Source organism: Oryx dammah, unplaced genomic scaffold (assembly GCF_014754425.2).
Source record: "Oryx dammah isolate SB20612 unplaced genomic scaffold, SCBI_Odam_1.1 HiC_scaffold_12, whole genome shotgun sequence".
Classification (NCBI taxonomy): Eukaryota; Metazoa; Chordata; class Mammalia; order Artiodactyla; family Bovidae; genus Oryx; species Oryx dammah.
Window position 1 is genome coordinate 61809593 of NW_024070196.1, and position 8340 is coordinate 61817932.

Sequence of the window (8340 nt, forward strand, 5' to 3'; positions counted from 1 at the left end):
TGATGAGCAGCTTGAAGAGGTGGTCGTAGTCCCGGGCCATGGCGGCGGGGGAGGCGCGCGCGCGCGCGCGAGGGCGGGCGGGCGGGGTCGGTGCTGGCCTCGGGATCCGCGGCTCCCTCCGGGCTGCTCCGGCAGCGGCGGATCCACTTCCCGAACAAACAGCCGGAACTGACAGAAACACCTCCCTCCGCTCCCCCTCCTCCACCTCCTCCTCCTCCTCCTCCTCGGCAGCGGCCGCCGCTGCCGCCGCCTCACTCCTTCCCGCCCCGCCCCGCCACTGCGCAGGCGCAGCACCTGGTCCCGCCTCCGCGCAGCCGCAGTGGCGGCCGGCCGCGCCCTCTCCGCGCTCGCGCACGGCGCCTGCGCCCTGTCGGGGTCCCGCGGGCGCTGGTTGGTCTTGCTAGTGTCTCTTTAGCGACCGTCGCCGCCACCGCCGCCGCCGGCCCGCCGTCCGCGGCCTGCTGCGCTGGGGGCTCCGAGAGCGCACCTGCGGCCAGGCCTTAGCTGCAAGAATCCCGGAGTGCCGGCCGAGGCCGGCCGTGGCCCGGGGTGGACCTGCTGCTGTTTCTTCATCTTCAAGACCCGCAAGCGCTGCGGAGAGGGACCGACTGGCACGCACTGACCGGGCGGGGCGGGGCTTACGCCGAGCTCCAGGCATCTCGGGACTGGGGACCCGGGACACTCCGCCCCCATCTGCCTGGACAACCTCCTACGAGGTGCTGGCTCCGGGCCCCCCACCGTGTCCCGGGGCCCGTGGACTGGACGCCCAGGGCGGCTGGAGGCTGCGGGAGTTTTACCGGACGTGTTAGCAGTGTGAGTTTACCGTGTGAGCAGTGTAGCCTCTGACAGCAGCGCTGGGGCAATCACAGCCCAGCCCCGCGACCTCTTGGGGCCTGAGATGCCCCGTTGGTAAAGCGGGCCAAGAGGTTCCAGATTCCGGGTCGCTTTCCAGCTTGACCCTGGCCTGCGAGATGAATGCCCCCGTGTGTAAGATGCACCCTTGAGATCGATAGCAGCAGCGCCCTCAGCTTCAGTTGCACCCCACCTACAGATAAAACTTCTGCAGATTGTGTGGTAGGAAGACCTGGGCCGCCGACGTTAAGCGGTATTCAGTTTATCATCAGCCCTAGGGTGGGTTTTTTGTTTTTTTTTTTCCGGGTTTAGAGTAAATTCCTACCTGCACTAAAAATAGGTTGCACCTACTGCCATCCTCCTTTGTAGAATTGCAGGGGGAAATGTAAGTTACTGGTGAGTTCTGTATAGCTCTGTCCCTTTCTAGTCAAGTACCTGCTAGATATTTCCTCTTGTTTTCCCAAACTTATTTTGACTTTATACAAAGTAATGCCTGTGGAGTTTTGTGGGTTTTTTTTTTAATGCACAGAAGCTTACCAGAAAGTACAAGTTACCATTTTCCCCCTCAGACCCACCCCTCACAGGTTACTAAGTTTCTTGATACCTTAAAATGGTTAACAAATATTTGTTGAATGAATAAATGTCTTTCAATGAATTGTCCTTGCCTGTGGAACACACATGTATGTAAATTGCCTTTTCTCTCTTAACAGCACACTTAGATCTTCTGTCATTTCACAACCACGGAGCATTCCATCACTGGCATACTATAATTTGACCACTCTGCTGTTGACAGGCATTCACGTTTACAATCTCTTATTATAAACAGTGTTGCAGGGAAGATCCTTGAGTAGCACATGGGGTGTCTGACTCAAGCTTTAAGTTGTTTTTCCAGGAGCTGAAAACCGGCCTGGTGATGACCAAAGAACGTGGGCTTAGGATCTGAAGGTACCAGCTGGGAGGGGGGGCTCTTCATATGATCACTAAGACAAAACGGGCCTTCTCGCTCTGGGAAAGATTAGTGGGATCCTCTTTGATCTAGCAGTTTTAGAAAATACATGAGAAGAAAGAAGCCTCAGTTTCCCCCCAGGCAGGCACAGTCCACCCTGCCTGCCCGGTGAGGCAGAAGGTTGCTCTGGATCACCTTCTCAACCTGCTCTGGAATCAGACAGGCTTTGGTTCAATTGCTAGCTTTGAAACCCTGGCACCACCCCTTAAAAGCTTTTGAGAGTCTGGAAAAATCACATCACAGTGTCTCAGAGCCCCCAGTTTCCTCTTAATAGTTGTTAGGATGAAAGAGATGTTTGCAAATCACCCGGCTCCTACAGGTATATGATAAACAGTAACAGTAATGCTGTCAAACCTGAGGTCATTTTGCACTGACTCATTCCTGCTTTGGGTCATCTGCTGTTGCAGACCTTAGCGCACATGCCCGGGGAGGCCTCTTGAGAGCACGGCTGTAGGATACTTTGAAGAAGTGGAGCAGAATCAGCCATTATGAAGCCCAGACTCCTCTGACTTGCCTCCATGTGCCTTCTAGGAAGCAATGGGTGTTAATTCCTGTGCCAGACTCTACGATAGAGTTTTTCCCATCCAGGGCTTTCAGTCTCATGAGAGACACACTTGTGAGGAATAAAAAAATACAAGATGAAATAGCTGTCAGATTAGCAGACTAGACTTCAGAGGAGAGCTGTCACTTTGGGTTAGAATGGGGGGAAAGGATTTCATCCTAGAGGTTTCATGGTGGAATTGGAATTCAGAGAGCTGGGAATGGCAGGTGGGTTTTAATAGCTGCTGTCAACAGCCCTGAGGATGATGGGTGTTAGCCTTGAGGGAGAATTCACCATGAGACAGGGTGTGTGCCTGGCTCCCCAGAGGGAAAATCTGAGCACATTTTCCTCTAGAAACATTGTTATACATGATCTAAACTACAGTGCAATGACTGGAGCTATGTTATGGTAGATAAAGTCTCTATTTAGAACAACATAAACTTTTGTGCCCCCGGAGGTAAGAAGCAGTATGTGCTGCCAACGGAAAACTTTGTTCCACTGTTCTAAAGGGCCAGCTTAGTGATGATGAGCTTTGCAACACCACCTGTTCAGTCCTTACAGCCACTACAGTGGGGAGCCATTGAAAGTTCCTGAGCAGAGAAGCAGTATCAGAATGTTCGGGGGGAAGTTATCTGGTGCAGGCACGCAGGAGGGATTTTCAGCTGCAGAGCTTTAACAAAGGCTACTGCCGAAGCCCAGGTGTGAAGTAACAGCAAGAAGCACCAGGTCCAAAAGACGTATGCAAACAGTATCTACCAAATTTTAGAAAACAATTAGCCTGACACCTAGATTCCTTTACTAGTAAGGTAGGTATTGTGCACCTACTGGGTGCCAGCACTGAGGACCTAAGAGGAGCGAAACAAAACTCCATCCTCAGGAATTTACGGTACAACTGGGGAAGATGAGGCAGTGAACATTTGAGGGCTCACAGCTGCCAGGCACTGATGGAGGAGCTGGAGAGGTGGCAGGAAATAAAGCTTTCAAGTCCCTGCTTCCATGGAACCCACATTCTGATAAAAAATGCAAATACATGTTAAAAGGAAAAACCAAGGAGTAAGAGGGACAGAGTATACAGAGGTTTACAGGACATAGTGATGCCCTGAAGGCAGTGGGTATATACTGTTCATTCAGTAAGTCTGGTTGTGAATGAAGAGAAATGAAGGGGCTGCTGAGAACAGTGGGGTGAATTAAGTATTTTCCAGGATAGCGTAGGTAGAGGATTGGCAGCCAGTGAACAGTAAGGATAGAGTAGTAAGAATGGGAGGAAGGTGGGTTAGGAGCACTTTAAAAAGCTCAACTGCAGAGGAGAGTCGAGTGCTATGGAAGCTGAGGGGAAAGGGGAGGGAGCCCCGAGCCAGAGGCCTGGGTTCAGAGCCAGCAGTGCCCAGGGTGGGAGGACAGATGAGGGCTAGTGCAGCAGAGGCTGGGGAGGGACCTGGGAAATCCACAGTTCAGGCTGGTCAGCAGTGGAGTCTGAACTTGCTGAACTCCGTGTTGAGGGAAGAAGCAATTGTTGCAATCAGGTAACGGGAAGTGGGTGCAGATAAGAACAGAGGGCAGCACCACCCAACACACTGGTCCAGGAGGGAGGGAATAAACGGAGCCATGGTCTCTCTGATGGGCCTGAGAACTGGCCCCTGACTCCCCACCTGCACACTACAGGCCGAATCCGATCAAGAGACTTGGCCCCACCCTTTGGTCACCCCTCTTTCCCATCAAGTGGACATGAAGTCCCTAGATGCAGCGACCATCCTGATACCCACTGGGACCTGGACATGGTGGGCACTTGGTTTCCATTCAGTTAAAGTGCAGCCACACCTAGAATTTACAGTTAGGAGCCTCAGAAATAACCTGACTGAACTTTCTTGAGTTTGCTTTCTGTGAGGTGTGGGCCAAATTTGGGGTCTCTCACTGTAACTCAGGGTCAGGCCCCTTCCCATTATAAGTAGGATTTTTCTCCCATCTTCAAGATTCGATCAGAATTTTCTAACTGCAGTCTAGAGACACCAAGGCTCCCTATGAGACTCAAAGGATTTGTGAAGCTGAAACATTCTCACAAAACTGAGATGTCATTTGCCTTTTCCACTCATTCCTTAAGAGTGCATGGTGGAGTCTCCCAGGGCCGCACAACATCGGACATCGCAGTCGACTGAATGCAGAAGCAGACATGAGAATCCAGAAATGCAGAGGTGTGCAAAAATGCAAAGCAGTGCTGCTCTCCTCAGACTTAACACTTGTTATAGGGTTATCTATGCTAATGTGTAATAGATTTATTTCAGGTGAATTAATGGAGCTTCTAAAGTTGACCAGTTTTGCTAAGATGGTTAAGTATCAGTAGGCAAGTTGCACATAAGCAAGAGTTCTTTGGGGTCTGCCACCATTTTTCACAATGTAAAGGGGTCTTGGGGCTGAAATAGTTGAGAAACACTGTGTTAAATACTGCAGTACCCCAAGCGTCCCACTTTCCCGTCTTTATGAGAGTCTAAATGGTAGTTTGTTACCCAGCTACCATCTCAACCAACTCTGAGAAGCTCAAAGTGAACTGGTGTTTCCATGCAGACACACTCAGGAATCTCACCCAGAAATCCCACTGAGCTGATAATCTTTGGACTAGTTTTTCCAGTTTCCTAAGCTTTGTTAGTAACAACACTTTCCTTCCACCGGGCAGCCTGCAGGGAACCCTCCTAGCATCTCAGAACCGCCCAGTGAAACAACGGGGCTCCACCTCTTCTAAAAAGTGAAACCCAGTCACTCCACAGAACCACATGCCAAGAACTTGACTCGTTTGTTAAATTCGCCTTCCAAAAGTATTTTTATGGTATAGCCCCGGGGCTTGGTGACCACAGTATCAAGAAATGTCGGTTTGCTTTTCCAGTTCTGCAGCCAACTGGCCACATGACCTTAGAGACGCTCCCTTCCTTCCCCACCTCAGTTCTGTCGTTCAGTCATCCAGTCGTGGCTGACTCTTTGCAACTCTATGGACTGCAGCATGCCAGGCCTCCCTGTTCTCACCATCTCCCGAAGTTTGCCCAAGTTCATGTTCACTGCATCGGTGATGCCATCCAACCATCTCATTCTCTGACGCCTCTTCTGCCCTCGATCTTTCCCAGCATCAGGGACTTCTCCAATGAGTTGTCTGTGTGCATCAGATGACCAAAATACTGGAGCTTCAGCTTCAGCATCAGTCCTTCCAATGAGTATTTAGAGTTGCTTTCCCTTAAGACTGACTGATCTCCTTGCTGTCCAAGGGACTTTCAGGAGTCTTCTCTAGCACCATAGTTCAAAGGCATCAATTCTTTGGTGCTCTGCCTGCTTTACGGTCCAGCTCTTACAACCATACGTGACCACTGGGGAGACCACAGCCCTGACTATATGGACCTTCCTTGGCAGAGTAATGTCTCTGCTTTTCAACACACTGTCTAGGTCATAGCTTTCCTGCCAAGAAGCACTCGTTTCTTGACTTCATGGCTGCAGTCACCATCTGCAATAATTTTAGAGCCCAAGGAGAGGAAATCTGTCACTACTTCCTACCCTTTCCCCTTCTATTTGCCATCAATGGGGCCACATGCCATGATCTTAATTTTTTTAATATTGAGTTTTAAGCTGGCTCCTTCACTCTCTTCCTTCACCCTCATCAAGAAACTCTTTAGTTCCTCTTTGCTTTCTGCCATTAGAGTGGTATCATCTGCACATCTGAGGTTGACGTTTCTCCCTCCTGTCTTAATTCCAGCTTATAACTCATCCAGTCCAGCATTTCTCCTCATAAAACAGGGGCTGGCTCCCAGCCTCTCCTGCTTCAGCAATGACAGGACTGCTGTCCAGCCCAGGCACAGTGAAGACCCATCCATGTGCTTACGTGCCTCTCTTTCAGTGTTTCAGTTCAGTTCAGTCGCTCAGTCGTGTCCGACTCTTTGCGACCCCATGAATCGCAGCACGCCAGGCCTCCCTGTCCATCACCAACTCCCAGTTTACTCAAACTCATGTCCATTGAGTTGGTGATGCCATCCAGCCATCTCATCCTCTGTCGTCCCCTTCTCCTCTTGCCCCCAATGCCTCCCAGCATCAAGGTCTTTTCCAATGAGTCCATTCTTCACATCAGGTGGCCAAAGTATTGGAGTTTCAGCTTCAGCATCAGTCCTTCCAAAGAACACCCAGGACTGATCTCCTTTAGGATGGATTGGTTGGATCTCCCTGCAGTCCAAGGGACTCTCAAGAGTCTTCTCCAACACCACAGTTCAAAAGCATCAATTCTTCAGCGCTCAGCTTTCTTCACAGTCCAACTCTCACATCCATACCTGACCAATGGAAAAACCATAGCCTTGACTAGACGGACCTTTGTTGGCAAAGTAATGTCTCTGCTTTTCAATATGCTATCTAGGTTGGTCGTAACTTTCCTTCCAAGGAGTAAGCGTCTTTTAATTTCATCGCTGCAATCACCATCTGCAGTGATTTTGGAGCCCCCAAAAATAAAGTCTACCACTGTTTCCACTGTTTCCCCATCTATTTCCTATGAAGTGATGGTATGCCATGATCTTCGTTTTCTGAATGTTGAGCTTTAAGCCAACTTTTTCACTCTCCTCTTTCGCTTTCATCAAGAGGCTTTTTAGTTCCTCTTCACTTTCTGCCGTAAGGGTGGTGTCATTCAAACAGTAATCAGTCCACCAGAAAGATCTGACTCTAGGTTGACGGCTTTTCAAAAGTTGTGCTCAAAAAATTAACATCTGCAAATTCTGGGTCCACAGTTCCTCCCAGATCAGAGCACTAGGTGCCCATGGTTCAGTCTCTTTTTGTCCACACTCCTCACTTTACTCACACCATCCACGTATGCGGCACCTCCTGTGGGCCTGGCCATGTACAGAGGGCGTTACCTCACCCACTCCAGATAGCCTAGGGGGCTGGACTATCACTGTCCAGGCAAGGACACGTTCTCAGAGAGGTTAGGGGACATGCTCTGGCTTAACATGAAGCAGTCAAGTTAAGGTTTAAACCTGACTTCCAAGTCCATGCAGCTCCACCAGGGTGCTCTGTATGAGGATTTTAAAGAAACAGCTGTGTTTGCTTAAAAATACTTTAGAACCTAGATCTTTAAGTTATGGTGGTTCCTGTTTTTCCTACTGCTCTTATTTAGAGAGGCTTGGAACAGTTAAAGACCAGTCCACACAGAATCCTAGTTAGAAGAAAAACATCCCCAACTGCCTGTCTTGTTTTGACATCCACGCAGTAAAATCATGTCCCCAAATCCCTGCCAATAAAATTGTGTTGACTCTGCAGGTCCCCTGCCCTCTCCCAAACCCTCCAGCATCTCAGCAGTGGGATGAGGGAATGACAAGGGACGTGAACCACGTCACACTCCTCTACATTTTAAAACAGTCTCAACGCCAAGATTCCAGAGGCTCCCAAAGTTAAAAGGTTAAGAACGCTTAGTTTAGTTTTCTCCAGATTAGCTAAAGGCACACCATTTTGTCACTGCCCTTCTAACACATGGCAGACAAAGATAGGGGTCCCCTCTCTCACAAAAGTCTCAGAGAAGTGTCTTTTCTAACAACAGGAAGTGTCCTATCCGCAGGGTGAGGTATGGATCAGCCTGCAGAGCCATGGGGGAAGGCCTGGGGTGGCTCAGGTCCCTGGCCAGTCACCTGGAGCCACCTCGGCACTTCACCTCGAGCACTGCAGGATGAGAGAGGCCTGCAGGACCAGTCTATAGAGAGGCACAGGACAGGGCTTGTGCCCAGCTAGCCAGCACAGCAGGAGGAAGAGCCAGGCTACGGACACGAGTGGCTCTGGGGACGGACCGCCACTTGTGACCATCCCATACCTCAATTTCCTGCTCAGGAAAAAAGTCATACCTAGAGAACCGACTCCACAGGTTAAGTGTGTTAAGTGGGGAAAAAAAAGCCAAATGGCACCTGCCACTAAAGGATAACTTGAAGACACATGGAGA